This window comes from Arvicola amphibius, chromosome 4 (assembly GCF_903992535.2).
Source record: "Arvicola amphibius chromosome 4, mArvAmp1.2, whole genome shotgun sequence".
In the NCBI taxonomy this organism is placed as follows: domain Eukaryota; kingdom Metazoa; phylum Chordata; class Mammalia; order Rodentia; family Cricetidae; genus Arvicola; species Arvicola amphibius.
Genome location: NC_052050.1, coordinates 115706683 through 115722481, shown reverse-complemented (window position 1 = coordinate 115722481; position 15799 = coordinate 115706683). Strand labels below are relative to the sequence as shown.

The following is a 15799-nucleotide window of genomic DNA, read 5'->3' as shown; positions in this document are numbered from 1 at the left end:
GAGACTCCTGCATTCTTCAGTTTCTGTGTTCTTACCTTGTTCATCATAGTTTTGATCTTAAGTTAGACAACTATTTAAAGGAGCCCTTCACGTGAACCAGAATCTTAGAAAACTAGCTAGCTATTTCAGTATGTGAACTCTAAACAGCCTCCTGAGGATCAGGCCATCAGGAGAGCTATTGTTTGGATCTGGGGAGTAACTCCTGCTCTTCCAGGAACCAGGGCAGTCCCTCACGTCTCTATCCACATTCTCCTTCGTTTACTCAGAACGTTATGGAAGGAAAACAAATGACACAGTCAAGGAAAATAAACAGCTGAAGAGGAAATTCAGCTAGGGACTAACAGAGAAAACCAGCCGGAGGCTGTTAGACCCCAGTCACAGCTGGTACCGAGGTGAGCACAGACAAAAGGCCAACCATACCGAGATGTCAGGCAGGTACAGAGCAGAGCAGAGGACAGTGGCTTTCCCTGTAGGTGTTTATTTGGATATCGTTCTGTAAAACGGACACCTTAGAGCTATCTTTGGTTCTCCAGATGTTCTGGTGTTCTCTGGATGGAGGTCCAATAACTGATGAATTACACGTGATCAGGCTAGGAGACAACAGACAGTTGGACTCACAGTGAACTCACTTCTGATTATGTCTTCCACAGGCAATGAACAACAGTAGACTTTTAATGTAATTAAATGTGAAATTCATGGAACAGCCAAAGTGTCTTGACGACGGCTGGTCCTTTTTCAGTAATGAGAATTACAGGCCAAAGTGCAGCCATGACATTATGAATCACTGCAATCCATCACACCAAGAGAGACCTACAGAGTCCTCCACCCCCACCGGGTCCTTCACTCTGATTTCTACCTGGCAGTGCCAACCCCTGTCATCGTGCTCACTGGTGATTCTTAGCGGCATCTTTTACCCTTCGTTCTGTACACGTGAGAGGTAAGTTGTAATTTCTATGCAGTTTAAGAAAATGGCTTCATATTTCATTCATTAAATACAATCACAATGTTCCCTGAGTTTTGGAAGTGGTTAATTTTAAAGTGTCTTTAAAATTAAAGCAATTAGGAAGGCTCATTAAAATTAACAACAGAGGCTGGTGATGTATAATTCAGCGGCCGGCACTTGCCTAGCACCAGGTCTGGGGTTCAATCCCTGACACTGTAAAAACAGTAACACCAAAATAACAGAAATGCTAACCTATTACAATAAGAAGCCTATGAATTACGGTATTGAAAGAAAAACCTACTAAATATTCCTTGGCTGGGTTAGCTGTTCTTCGTGTATCTGTTTATACGCTCACGCCCAGTTAATGAGTACCCTAGTGTTTTACCTGCTGACCCAGGCTGAGAAGAAGCACGTGAATAACAGACCTGAGATTCTGTCAACCATGAGAAAAGCAGAGCCAGTAATGCAGAGGTGGGGAGACTACAGTCCGAAAGACATCTCCGATCCTCCACGTGAGCAGAGGCTCTCAGCCTCTAAGATAACCCTCCACACATGGCTTAACACAAAATACACAGCTCTCATCTCAAAGGGCAAAAGAGATTGTTTACCCTGTGACCAAATAAGAGTGACCACGGCCCAAGAACTTAGATTTAGGTTGTCCTGCAATACTATGTTCTAACATTGTAACAGCGAAGCTTTTATGGTAATGGGACAAAGAAAGTCATAAGCCAAGACACCTTTTTCAAATCCATTGGTGGAAACATGCAGGCATGTTATAACAAAGGAGGGAAGCCTTTGATTGCTGCAGGCTTCAGATGCAATCTGGTCATACTATTAGCTTTCGGGTTGGTGTCTCTTCATACATTCCAAAATAATTTCCCTAATATTCACAAGGATGTTACACCACACACAGAGATAGGTAATGAATGACTGTCTCAGGGGCTAAGACAACTCAGGATAATTTGTCTGTGATATTTTCTAATCCCCCGAATCATTGGCCTTCTAATCAGTCAACCAGACTTGCAGAATGGTTAATATGGGCACAGCTTTTTCCTGGGAACTTCAGTCAACAAGTCCAAACAAGTTTCCATTTCAATGCAATTTACTGGAATCCACGTTGTGCCAGAAACTGTGTGAGATTAAATCAAAAAGAGGCCTATGGAGAAACTGAATTTGGTATCTGCCTGGAAAATCACTTGTAGGCCTCAGCCCAATAATTGCAGTTATAACACAATCCCCACATGATCCCTAGATTCAAAAAAAATCTGCTATTCATAAGCAGACATGTCAGAGAATCAATGACGCCAACCAGTCTTGTAACTACAAATAGGAGAGAAATTGGGCCCCATCCTGAAAGTTGAACTCTGTGTTCTGCTGTGAGAAGGAACAGTCATCTCTATGTGCTGAGAAACTCCATTTCCAGTGCTGGGTCAAGTTAGAATAATGACATTATCCAAAGTAAATTAAGAGTCAAATCCTCTTTCCCATTCTGACAACCAATGGATGCCCTGGGCCTTGGTGCTCCCCAATGGAGGCCCTATGGTAGAATCCAGGCATGGGCTGGCTGACTTCTGGCTCTGTCCATCTCTCACCTAGCAGGAGATATCCACTTACTCACCTCGTGTTCTTCAAGCCCACCAAATGAGAGCTAGCTCTCTCCAGCTCTGAGCACATCTCCCATCCTTACCTCTGCAAGCCCCTGGCATTCCCAAAGGCCCTTACACCCCGGGCTTCTTCTCTCTCTACCATAGCTTGGCATTTTTAACTTTTGCCCCATGGGACTGCTTCCACACTAAGAATGTGGTGTCATGTCTATTCTGAAAAGATTGAAATACAGAATTCCATTTCCATTCCTCTTATTTTTAATAAAGAACTACAACAAAGAGGAAGACATGAAAATCCCCACAAAGAAATGAATGGTGTGAACTGCCACGTTTGCTTTTGGATTTCTTCTTAAGCAGGCACAAAGTCATAGTTGCTTCCGCAGAGGTCTCCACAAAGAGGCCAGAGCTCTGGGCATGAAAGCCCCTCTGTTCTGAGCGGTATTCTGGCATGGATGATGTGACCTTCCTGTCAAGTCTGACGACAAAGAATTCACCTAGCGGGCCACTCTCATAGACAATCTACTGTCTTGTTTGCATCTTTGGTTTGATTATATGAGTAACCTGACTTCAGTTTCCACTTCCCTGTATAGGGATGTTTGCCTTTCCCTCCTTCCAGAGGACATTACAAACCAGAAGGACAAAACTCCCAAGTGCAGACAAGACTTTTCCAGAATTCAAGCATGAAGCACCTACAAAGTCAAAATCTTTCCCAACGGGTCCCATTAAGAGCTCAACCATCTCCCTAGTGGCTTCTAGCCATCCTATGCAAGACATCCACAGTTTTCAGAAAACCTGTCTTAGACTGGAGGCAGAATCCTGACTGCATCCTTTTTTTTTCCTGCCAATAATTTTCACCCCTAGTGAATGAAGCCATGATAAGATGGATGGAAGTACTCAGTTGCCATGGCTATTACTGTCAGCAGTTGGCAAACTTTCCGGGAGGGAAAGGCTTAGTAGAGTGTCCAAGGAGGTCCAGAAGGGCGTGGCTTCCGCTGGGCCCTCTGCCTCCTATGAGTTTCAGGCATGGCATTTGATATCTGGATTTTTCCAGCTGGATAACTGGTTAGACCACACACATGCTCAAAGGCCTCCAAGGGACCAACCTCAATGCACAGGCTCAACCCACTGAGAGGAAGAGCATATTTTCCTAATACTGACACAGACTTTTCAAGTGACTTTGTTAGCCTCAGCTACCAGGACTGCAGAGAGAAGCCTTTACTTCCTTACCCTCCCTCCGCACACAGCCCATTGTCCCAAGTGTGCTGTTTCTACCTCACAGGAACAAAGAAAAGCCTGCCGTGAGATTACAGCTTCTCACTGGTCTCTTCCAGGAAGAATGTTGAGTCACAACATCTACTGCCCTAGTGAGTCTCCAAAGGAGGAGGCAGAGTTTAAGAAAGCTGGTGTTGGAGAATGGCATCTGCCCTTCATCAGCCACCAAGTGAAATCCCTGTCTGGTTCAACTAGGACAAAAACAAGCTAGCTCGTTATGTAGGCCGATCTTCTCCATTCCTCAGCCTTTGCGGTTATAGTGCAGGCTGTTGAATGATTATAAACACGCATAACAGTTTTTAAAAATAAACTGATAGTCTTCTCATTTATAGGAATCTACTAGAGAAAACCCAAATAGAAGCTACTTAAAGTTTTATACTAATAGCTTTTTATTTTGTTTTATCTTTGTTTTTTTCCCCTGTTTTTCTTTTTACATTTTTATGTTTAAGGAAAACAAGTTTTTTGTTTTTTTTTTTACTATGCTGCAAGGCACTAAAAACCACATGCCTGTTACTTTTTTCCTTTTATACATGAGTGAGAACCACCACTCTCCTCTTCTCCGTCTGCCTGGTCCTCGCCCGAACAGAAAGCGTGGCCTCCAAACCCTTAAACTCTCACTCCGCTGCTTTCTTCTACTCTTCCTCAATCTGGCCCTCCTCGGAATCTGTGCCAGCTCCTCCTTACAGACCTCCCCTCACTCACTCCCAGGATAAAGTGCCCTCAGCCCCTGTGCCACCCTGCCCTTAGTGGGTGTGGATGGCCCTACTCACACCTATGTTCCCTTCTCTCTCAGTGCTGAAAAACATCTAGGTTCCTTTACCACAGACCTCACCACCTTCATCAAACAATTCCAATACCTAACCTAGCCCACAACTCCACCTTCTACGATCTCTATATGATCCCTTCTTGTAACCTCCTCCTGAGGATCGCAGATGTGTCTGGGAGAAAGTCTGGGAACATGCAGATCAGATACACCAAACATGCCAAACCCACCCCTCCAGAGCTGCAAAAGTCCCCGACATAGATTCTAACCAGAGCTGCAATAATAGATAATAATTGTCCATCCAGAGACCACTTCATCGCTTGTCTCCTCTCTGGTTGAGGAGATTGGCGCTAAACCAGTTAACTTTGAAAAATCCTAGCAGTAGTTCAGGACAATCTGAAAATCCCTCTTGGTTTCTCAACTCCTTACATGACCCTGCTCCCACAGACAAACCTGGACCCAGGGACTCCACATGGCTACTGTCGACCTACTTATTTGCCCAGTCTTCCCCAGATATAAGGGCTGAGGTTCTAGTCCTGACATCCAAGGTCTTTCCTAACGGTCATGGTGTAACCAAAAACGCAGGTACCAGCTCTTGGCTAAGGCCTTTCAACAGACTTCTCATGCTAGAACACTTCAAAGAAAGGGCATGTCAGGTCAGAAGGAGCCACCAGACCCTTGCTTCAAGTGTGGCAAGTAAGGTCACTGTGCCATTGCCTGCCCAAAACCTTGCAGACCTACCTGAATGTGTCCTAAATGTCACCAGGAGGGGCACAGGCCATCATAATTCCCCTAGGGTACAGCTTCCTCAGCGTCATCCAACCTCCTGGCACCTCCCTTGGACCTACTGGACCGGGAAGCCGAGGTTTGATGAGGCACAGGCTCTGCTATAGACTTGACCAAATACACACCAATTATTCTTCAGTAGCCTAGGGCCTCGCTCATTCTGAATCTGAAAAATTAACTCTGGGATCCTCCTTCACAATCTCTCTCTCTCTCTCTCTCTCTCTCTCTCTCTCTCTCTCTCTCTCTCTCTCTCTCTCTCTCTCTCTCTCTCTCCTCTCACATGCAAGAAGATCCTCTAGCTACTTCTGCCTACAGTTTTTATACAGATGGCCACCATATTGTAGGATACGCAGTGGTATCCGATGATGCCATTGTTTAGGTGGCCCCCTTACCCTGACACAGGCAGAATTAATAGCCCTCATCAGAGCCTTACAAATGGCTGACACTACATCATTACGAGTGTATCTAACAGTGTATACAGACTCCAAATGTGCTTTCCGTGCCTTGCTAACACACTTGAATACTTGGAAGGAACCAGGATTTCTAAACACAGAAGGCAACCCAATTACTAACTTTTCATATATCCATATCCTCCTCAAGGCCTCTCTTTAAGCCACTCAGACTGGCCTGGTTCATTGCAAAGCACATCACATTAACTCCTCCATAATCAGTAGAGGTAGTCATTGTACCAACACGGCAGCCCGTCAAGCTGGCCTTCATCCCTACGCCTTACCCCTCTTCCCTCCAGGCTACCTTACTACATGACCAGGGTAAAACATCCCGAACCATCCCTCAACACAGGACTTTATTTGCTTCTTACATCAAATACTTCATGCTAACTCTAGATCCCTTCTGTCCTTTCTCCAAATCTACCTGATTCATATCCCAGCAGCTAAGACTGTCTACAGAACCGAACCCAAACCTACCACGTATGTCAGCAAACTAAAGCAAAAACACCACTTCCACTATTCACCACGACCTTTTCTACTCACCAGGCCTGGGAACTGCTTCCTGGCTATGCCTGGCAGACTGACTTTACCCATATTCCCACTGTAAAATGCTTCAAATATCTTTTAGTCTGTGTTGATACATTCTGTCATTGAGATGAGGACTATCCAACCACAAACAAAAAGGCATCAGCCTTCACCCTTTTTCTGTTCTCTAACAGTCTCTTGCTTTGGACTGTCTGCTTCCCTCCAGTCAGATAACGGTGGAGAATCCACCCTCAAAGCCACCTAGGGCTTAGCTGAAGCCCTACAGATACCCTGGCATGCTCATATTCCCATCATCTACAATCCTCTGGCAAAGTAGAACCACCAATAGAATCCTAAAGGAAATCTAACAGAACTCACTCTGGACTTTGACTGGATTAAATTCCTCTCTCGAGCTTTACTCTGCCTTCCTTCTACACTGCTCCACAAGCCCAACAGCCTTTCTCCCTTTGAGTTAATCTTTGGAAGACCCGTTCTATCCCCAGGACTACTTCCCTCACCTCCCCCATCCCTAATGAACTCCTGCACACTCCCCCCTTAGAGGCCATCCAATCACTCATCTGGACACATTCTGAAAGGATTCTTCCCAAGCCCTCATAAATTCTCCAACTTGTCCCACACAGCTGGGAGGTCAGGGTCTCCTAGCAACTCCCAAGCAACCAACCCTGCCCCTCCAGCCCAAGTGGCAAGGGTCCTATACAGTGTTACTCACACTCCAACTGTGGTCAGACTCTGGGAACATCCACATTAGGTCCATCCAGGGTTCAGAGGGGAGCATCCTGCAGTATTCAGCTTGCTTTCTTGCACAACCCAGGACCACCTTCGAAGGGTTAGCACTGCCTACAGTGGGCTAGGCACACTCCCACATCAAGAAAATACCCCACAGATACACCTACAGGTCAATCTGATGGTGGCAGTTCTTCAGCTGAGGGTTGCCCTTCCTAGGTGACTCTAGCCTGTAACAAAAACTAACCAGCTCAATCATCATCCCCAGGTGATTCTGAAGCAGGTGACTGTCCCCACCTCAGGGTTTATTTCTAGGTATCATTGGACAATGAGAATTGAGAGAAGCATTAAAATCATATTAATTCCCAAATGGTTAGTTTGCTTTTCTGGGACACCAAGCCTTAAACAGGAAAAAAAAAAAACTGTTCTAAGGGGTAGAGTACTGACCTTCAGACAATTAGAAGGTTGTAACTACATTGCCAGAAGAAAGCAGGGTAATGGAAAACAATGAGATTTGTGGGTTAATTAGCAATGCTGGACTATTTCATGCCAATGAAATAAGTACACCAGATGGCTCACAAAACCCTCCTGACTTCGGCTGGCGAAGAAAATGCACTGGGTATAAAGAGGTCAAACCTGAGACTTCACTTAAGATTACTCAGATTGCATTGGGTGAGACTTTGTTCTGGCATCATGTTACCTGCAATCTGTGTAAACACTTCAAGAACTTTTTAAGAAATAAATGTTCGGTTTTATATTAATCCATATGTCTATCTTTCATCTACCAGGAAAACGTCCGTTGTTACTGCAAACAAAGGTGGCTGAGCAAAGGTGCAGCCCTTGCTATCAAGTTCCCTACAGCGGAGGTGAAGACAATTAAAGAAAAAAATTCAAGGTCAGATGTTGTGGTAGTAGAAAATGAGCCTCATCGGCTCATAGGGAGTGACACTATATTAGGAGATGTGGCCTTGTTGGAGTACATGTGTCACTGGGGGTGGGCACATGTACTGGAGGTCTCAAAAGCTCAAGCTAGGACAAATGGCTCACACTCTCTTCCTTCAGATCCAAATGTTGGACTCTTGGCTTCTTCTCCAGGACCATGTCTGCCTGCATGCTGCCATGCTTCCTGCCATAATGATGATGGACTAAACCTCTGAATCTGTAAGTCAGCCCCAAGTACATGTTTTCCTTTATAAGAGTAGCAACAGAACCCTGAGATGGATATCAACATGGAGACAAGATACAAGGCCCAAATGAAGTATCTAAGAGGAAGTCATTGCAGGAAGATCAGAGTGTGCCCAGCCTAAACTCACTCTGGAATGCTTGGTATTTGATGGGTAAATTGGGGGACAGAAGAACAAAAGAAGTGACAGGCCTGTGAGAGCATCAACTGGCACACCAGGTGGTCTGGATTGACTAGGATACTGGATATTAGGGAGCGTGAGCTGGAAACTCACTTCAGAGGCAAGGCACGTACTATAACATAATTTGCTGAAGAAGAAGAATCTGAGGAGGCATGGAAGATGCACTGAAGGATACGGAGAGACCTTGTTCAGGAAATCACTACACTGTGGTTAATGGTGACTGGGGATAATGAAGGCAGTGCAGATGGGGACACCAGATTATGAGTTATTCAGAGATGCCTATAGGCAGGAGGATATTACCTAGGACCAGGGGATGACAAAAGAAAGCCAGGTGATTAGATCTAGGGGTTTCTAGATTTGTGATCTATATGGGTAAGTAGAGGTACCAGTAATCTTGCTAGAAAATACTAGAAAAATTGCAAAAAAGCAATCACAGCTCACGAATTCTGTTCAGGACATACTGGGTTTGAGTCTCCTGAGGCATACCAGTCGGGATGTTTTGGTAGACTACATATAAAGGTCTGAACTTAGGAAGATACAGAGGAAAAAATACAGTTATGGACAAAGATGATGCAAAATATTGACACAGATCGACAAACACTAGGCCCTGACCAATCAAAACAGGTATTTGAACCACCCCGAAAAGATCCTAAGAATTGGGTATGGCCAACTAACCATACTGGCACCGACCGTCTTGAGACCGATGGATGGGAGAGTACAGGGCAGCAGGAGAGAAGAGAAAGTCCAGAGAACCCTACAATAGGTTGGTGCAAAGAGGGGAACACGACAAAGCGGGATGCAGAGGAAAGGTCACAGTGATCAGAGACTGAAGCACTTGCCACACCAGGTCATCTGAGACAGAGACAGCTTCAAACGTAAGTTCCAAGGCAGCAGCTGAAGAGACACTTGCACACCCTTTTTCCAGGCTATTTGAGATCCTCCTGTCGATGAAGATCTGAGCAAGATCCAGGGCAGTGTTCTAGACCCAAGCAACATCAGATCCTAGAAACCCAGAAAACGGCCCAGGTAAATTAGGATTCAAAGGGGAAGTATATAAGTATTCTTCCAGGAGGTAAATTCCCACTAGATATGGTGACCCCAACCACACTGAAGCTAAGAAGCTGACATGAAGACTACTGTCACTTGGGCTATTTCCTAGGATCTTAACAAAACTCGTTGGGCTACTCATCTTTTTAAACTCAGTGAGAGGCAATTTTCCCTACTCTCCCTCTCTTCCCCTCCTCCTTCCTTCCCCTTCCCCCTCTCCCTCCACTTCCTCCCTTTCTCCCTCGTGCTTTCTTCTCCTCTCTCTCCTACCTCCCTGAGTTTATTCATCTCAAATCCGTACTATTTTCCCTGTATCCTGTAGTTTTTCACTTCAGTCTTCCTGAGTATTTAAACAGCCCCCCCCCCCCACACACACACTCACAAGCACACTGCGGCAAGTATTTCCAAGATAGAACAGGAGTATCCTGCAGGTTCTGTGGCATTAAAAAAGAATGGGGAGCAAAAGGAATAGAGCCAAAGTGAATACAAAAATACTTTACAAGAATGTACTACGACTTAACAATGGAAGACAGATTCCTGCTATCATAGAGAATGCTTATTGAATAACTTGAAAAGATGCGGTTTTTTGAAAGAGGCTTCTGCCTCTTGCTCTAAGAGCTAAGATGTGTTGTTCGAGATGCTATGGAAACTAACGTTAAAGTATGATTTCTGTTCTCAAGCTTTTGGAGAAGGACTGGATTGTGATGCGCTTAGGAACCAGAGCCCACGCATCCATCAGCCCGCAAAACCCTCAGCACAGGCGTTCTGCCCACCTGTCTATGCTATTGCTCTCCCTCGGGGCTAATGAGCCCTGGTATCGTGATGCTCCTCAACCTCGGGCAGCCAGATGCCAGAGGCAGCCACGTGTGGCAGTCTGGCACTGTCCGGAGCATGCTCAGTAGGGTCCGGAGCCACTTCTGCAGGTCCGAGCTCGGAGCTTTGGGGGTCACAGGCAATATTTTGCCTATGGGTTTGCCAGTCACAGAGAAGGAGGCGGTCTGCGAGCACTTAAACAGCCTCCTGTCTTTTTCACAGCTGTCCCTGACTCAGAGTGAAACACACCGGGTCTGACAGCTGGAGCCACTTAGGAGTGTTAATTTGCGTAATCCACCTTTCCGGGTTTTCTCAGCAACCTATGACCAAAGGGGTGGCTGGGGGGGGGGGGTGGAATCAGAATTATTTAAAAAAAAAAAAAAACTGGTGTGGGGCGTGGCCAGATGGGGGCAGCAAAGAAAAGCCCAAGAGGAGCCTGGTCACTGCCCCAGAAACTGACAAGCTCTCTAAAAGAAATGGGGTGTGGGTGTGTTTTGTGGGGGGAAGGGATCCACTAACACTGCAGGATTGTGCATAGAAAATAATACTGCAGGGTTATGCATAGAAAACTTATGTAGGTGTTAAAAACATTTTTAGAGTACTTAATTTCCCCACCAAAACAGCAACTTAACTCCTCGTTAGAGAGAACGTCGAAACTACAAATAAACTTAAGGGGCAATTTTATAAAGCCCCCCCCACCGCGCCCTGAAGCCGCCCACAAACACCCCACTGTGTCTTATCCACCACCCTCCACACCGTCGCTTCCAGGCGTCCGCTGTGCTTTAGGTGTGGCAGAGCAGCCTCCGGGAAGGCCTATCCCCCCCCACCCCACCCCCACCCCGACACTTTAGCTGGCGACTGGGTAGGTTAATTGGTGGGTGGGCTGGTTGCGGGTGGCCTCCAGGATGGCGTTCGAAGACGCCAGCTCCCGCGTGTCCTCGGAAGCCACTGCGACGCGCTGCTCAGGAAAGTTGCCGTGACAGCGCCTGCAGCGCCCTGCCCCCGACAATTACCAGTCACGCCGCCCCAGCACCGCACCGTCTGGTGGAAGAGCTCGGGTAAGTCACCTCCGCTCGCACGAGCACGGCTGGTGGCCGCGCGGCCCCGCCCAGAGGCGGAGCTCGCCAAGTGCGGCGCTTCCCCGGCGGACTGCGGGGCCCGCCCTGGTGGGTGGAGCCCACCGCCCGCAGCGACCCGCCTCCGCCCTCGGCAGCCGCGAAAACCCGGTTCTGCAGCGCGCACCCAGCCTCGGCGTCGCCGGGAGCCGCACTGGGCATGCTCGGCTCTTGCCGGCTCCGGCGCCCGTAGGTGGAAAGCTCCGACTCCCGGCGGCAGGGCTAGCAGCCCGCATCCAGAAGCAGCGCGGGCGGAGGAGGTTGGTACGCGCTGGGTGCTGCAGACCTATCCGGGTGGCCATGGCGAGCGGCGCACGGCGACCACCGGGGTGGCGCAGCGGTGTCAGGTCAGTGAGGGCACCGGGCGGGCGAGCCTGGGCGGTGAGGTACGGTAGGAGGGAGCCCCGCGACGGGTTGGTGGTCAGCGGTCACCCGAGCTGCGCAACTTTCGAACGCCTGGGCTGGCGGAGGCTACGCCTGGAAGTGCCCTGCGGTCCCAGCTCGCGGCTGGTAGCAGGATGCTGGAAATAGGTGCAGGGCGGGGGCTGGTGGGTTGGGGACAGCCGAGTTCCAGGCTGGTGCCACAACCTTCTGAGGGCCAGGAGCGAGCTGTCTACAGCGCACTGACCCAGAGCCTCACGGATCTCCCGGGAGAAGGACGCCTTCGCCGAGCTGTGGATCGTTCGCGTCACGGTGCCTCAGTTTCCCCAGACAGAGAAGGGGGTGTACTGGCCTTTGCCCAGAAGGCGGCGTGGGGAGCCCCGAGGGCGCCGCGTCCTGATGCTGCAGGAGTCTGGGAAGCAGCGGGTGCTTAGAGCCGCCTCCTAGTCACTGGAGCTCTTGGAGTTTGTCGCATTTGACACCATAGCAAGTTGACACGGAATTGCCTCGTGGCCTGGAATGGGGAAACGTGCTTCTTTGGCTAAAAAGAGTAAATGTAGAGTCAATTCATTTTAAACTTGAGTGTTGCTTGTCTCCATCTCTAAAGTGGCCTGGGATTGCAAATTCCCAGGTTTATAAGCAAACTAGAAAAAAAAAAAAAAGAAAAGAAAATGTTTGCAGGTGCTTTTAGCTGCTCACACAGCAGAAAATATTATGGTTCCGTTGTGATTGTTTTGAACGACACTTGTTCAAAGTTTGGTTACTGCAGCGATCTTTATTTTACTCTGGCTTTATGTTAAAAACTTGGAAACAGCCCTGCAGAAACTCAGTGGTTTTTAAGTTTTCTCACTTCTTTTCTAGATGAAACACTTTTTTTTAAGTTGCTACTATACTCAGCATAGTAAAATGTTCAGGATGAAATATGCAAGAGGGGAAAGGGAATTATTTTCAGGAGAGACTAAATTAGAGCAAGGTAGCTTACAGACATTGGGCTAATACACAAAATGCCATCTGTTCTCCCTCTGCAACTTTACTGTTTACCCCTACAGCTACCCATATACATCTATTAAAAATATTTATAAGTTTGAGGAACCCAGCGCATGATTTATACTTCCTGGTTCTGTGCAATGCATCACGTTTAAAATCTGCCATGATTGCATGTAGCTACACCTCATGCCGTGAAGATGGAAATAGGTAGACTGTCTCCTTAGCCTTGTTTTCCTGGATCATAGCAGGGGGCTGAGCCTCTGCTTACCTTATATGACTCTGGAGTTTCATATAGATTAATGGGCCGCCAGGTAGTTCTAAAATTACCAAGTATATTCAGTGCTGGGAACACACAGTGAAATGTAACCAAAGGCTCATTGACCCCAGGGCCCTGAACTTCACAAACTGGGTTCTCACAACCTTAACATTAACAAAACCAAAGGAATTAGGTTGGAAAGTGTTTTTATTATTACTAATGATGAAGAACATCAAAGGGGGCTTTGTACTCAAGAGACAGACAGGGGATAATCTCTCCTTCCTGCTTAGCCTTAGGTCCTTGACGCTCAGCTTCAGCAAGGTCTACGTTTTAGAAGTGTTTGTATTTCTGTACCTGATTATTTTGCTAGTGACACTAGATATACGTAACAGACCGTTTGCTTTAAGAGTAGATCTCCCCACATTCATGTGACCTTAATTTATTCAATCCCCCCGCCCCCGCACACACTTTGGCTTACAGTTAAGATGTTTAAAGCTATTTAAGCAATACATCTACTGCTTAGTTTGTTCTTTCAATAGCTTTTTTCAAGAACTTTTGAACACTTAAATACCAGGTGATCAAATTGCTTTCAATCTCTAACCAATCCAGTTGGCTTTGCTAGGCGAGCGTGTCTGTATGAATTCAGGAAACTTGTGGATAGTAGCGCTTGCCTAACCTAGAATCCATTCTAGCGCTTGGGGTACAAGTTGTCTTTTCTAGCCAAACCTGGAGAACACTTACAGAGTTTCCGTGGCCAATCACGTTATAGTTAAAATCAGCCTCAGCATTAAGGTGCCAAGGTTGGTCTTGAATTTGCTGTGGTCCCTCCCTGGAATGGTTAAAAGAATAGGGGGTGGTTGGTTGGTTGGTTATGTGCTCATAACTAATTAAAGGCTGACAAAGTCATTTAGCAGTTATGCTCCAAACAGGCTCTGTAATGGATTGGTCTTGCCCCTGCCTCCCCACCTGAGGTCTCTTCCTGCATTAAAATAGCACATTAAATTTTCTTCCCCACAAACTTTTACGGTTAGGCTTCTGAAGCTACAAAGATGAGTAAGACACCATGACTCACCATCTAGTTGGAGTGATATTCCTGAAGACAAATCACTCAGAGTACAAAATACGTGTTGCTGGCGGTGCATGTGTGTGGGCCTGAGGAGGCAGGGGAAACTGACCTCCTTGGGTTTGGAGGAGGAAGTGGTGACTTTGCGTAGCCTCTCAGGGAATACTGAGAGTGGGTTCAGAGCCTTTAAAGCAGAGAAGTGGGTTATCCATCCAGAAGGAACTTACTATGGTGGGCAGCAAAAAATGCCTCCATGCCTGACTATGAAGTGACTTTCTGGATGATGAAGAAGGAGCCTTGAGATGGGAAGACAATGTCGTACCTGTCCACAAGGGCCCCGTGTCACACAGGGCTTGTCCAGGCTAAGGAGGAACGCAGTGAAGTCTTGAGAAAGATTCCATTGGCTGCTGCAGGCTTTGAAGATGAAAGGCCTCGCAAGAGAGTGTGAGCAGCTGCAAAAACAAAGATCCAGATTCTTCCTTTACCAGAGCCTTGAATTTAGCCCATTAAGGTACAGTGTGCTGATTAGCGTCATTGCCAACACACACAACCTACTGGGAAGAGCAATTTAAAGAACTGCCCAGATCAGATTGGCCTGTGGGCATGTCTGTGGGGCACTGTCCTGTTATTATTATTATTATTATTATTATTATTATTATTATTATTATTATATGTATTTTGTTATTAAGGAAACCTTGCAAATAAAAAAAGCAAACACCCAAATTAATCATAAGTCCATAAAATATATGCTATACCCAGAGTGTAAAATGTATTGGGAAGCTTCACACCTTCTGTTCCAAATGCCAATTCTAACTGTATAGAAAGGATAGACTTCGGTCTAGTTAATTTGAACATTTTTTTTATTACTACTTGATTGGAGGGGCCAATCCACTGTGGGAGGCACTATTCCTCAACCAAGAGGGCCTGAGCTGTTTGAAAAGCTAGCTGAGCATGAGTCAGAGTGTAAGCCAGCCATCAAGCCGGCAAGCAGGATTCCCCAGGGTTTCTGCTTCAAGCTTCTGATTGAGTTCCTGCCCTGTGCAACGATAGACAATGACCTGGAAGTCAGAGCCAAATAAACCCTTTCCTCCCCATGGTGCTTCCGGTCAGAATATTTTACCACAGAAAGGGTACTAGAACATGTGGTGAATCTCCAAACCCAGAACAATAAGATAATGTGGAGTTGCTGAAACTGGTAATCTGTCATAGAAGCCGTAGGAAACACACGCCTCCACACCCGAAGATTTGGTGTGATGAGGGAGCAGGCAAGGCGCGGTAAGCAACATAAAGTGGTCTCTTCACAGTGATGACCTAAACTACACACAAGGAGTTTGGGTTCTAGCCCATTGTAGGTAAACAGTGGGAAATGAGCTGAGGATTTAAAATAACTGTAGGAAATGGATAGTTTGTTGGCTGGTCTTAACTGCCAACTTGACTCGATCTTGAGTAACCTCGGCCGAGTCTTAATGAGGAATGACCTAGATCATGCTGCTCTCTGAGGATGTCTGTGAAGAGTCGTCTAGATGGTTAGTTGGTGGAAAAAGACAGCCCAGTGTGGGCGGCACCATTCCCTAGGTAAGGGGCTCTGAACAATAAGAGAAAGGAGAGAGCTAGCCAAGAGCAAGCCTTAATCTCCCTCTTTGCTCCTGACTCATGGTGTTACTTGAGTCCCTTGCCTTGACATCCC

The 15799-nt window shown here is 46.7% G+C and overlaps 1 protein-coding gene across 2 annotated transcripts in view; it reads left to right on the top strand.

Moving 5' to 3' along the window:
• The first annotated feature begins 11584 nt into the window (after positions 1 to 11584).
• The window catches only part of Mfap3l (microfibril associated protein 3 like), a 41913-nt gene continuing 37698 nt past the window's right edge, over positions 11585 to 15799 (top strand). For both annotated transcript variants that reach the window (XM_038328678.1, XM_038328677.1), the window contains exon 1: positions 11585 to 11772. The gene's annotated coding sequence lies outside the window, so the exon portion shown is untranslated. The remainder of the gene's footprint in view (positions 11773 to 15799) is intronic.